This window comes from Ictalurus furcatus, chromosome 6 (assembly GCF_023375685.1).
Source record: "Ictalurus furcatus strain D&B chromosome 6, Billie_1.0, whole genome shotgun sequence".
NCBI lineage: Eukaryota > Metazoa > Chordata > Actinopteri > Siluriformes > Ictaluridae > Ictalurus > Ictalurus furcatus.
Window position 1 is genome coordinate 30,270,736 of NC_071260.1, and position 414 is coordinate 30,271,149.

Genomic DNA, 414 nt, shown 5'->3' on the forward strand with positions numbered 1-414 from the left:
TAAAATGTTGAGAACTGCCGTGTGTGATCGTGTCCTGTCGCAAAATGCAGTGAAAACTCCCACACGACATTCATAATGTGATTAAGGTGTTTACATGTCTGTAATACACTGTAATGCGACTAAAACAGGAGTACTCCACGTGTCTTAATTCGATTAGAGCTTAATTCGAGTATGACCTTAATTAGATTAAGGTAAGTAAAAATTGCTGTTTACATGGTAGTTTCTTAATCAAAGTATGGTCTTAATCGGGTTAAGAGTGGATTATTTTTGTCCAGGTAAACGCAGCTAGTGCTGTTTTTTGTGGTTAGTGTAGGTTTAAATTCCTCATATTTCTGAAAAATAAATTATTGCTTTTCAACCGGAAGTATGCACACCTGCCCCCCAACCCCCACATGTTGAACATTCGTCAGTTGT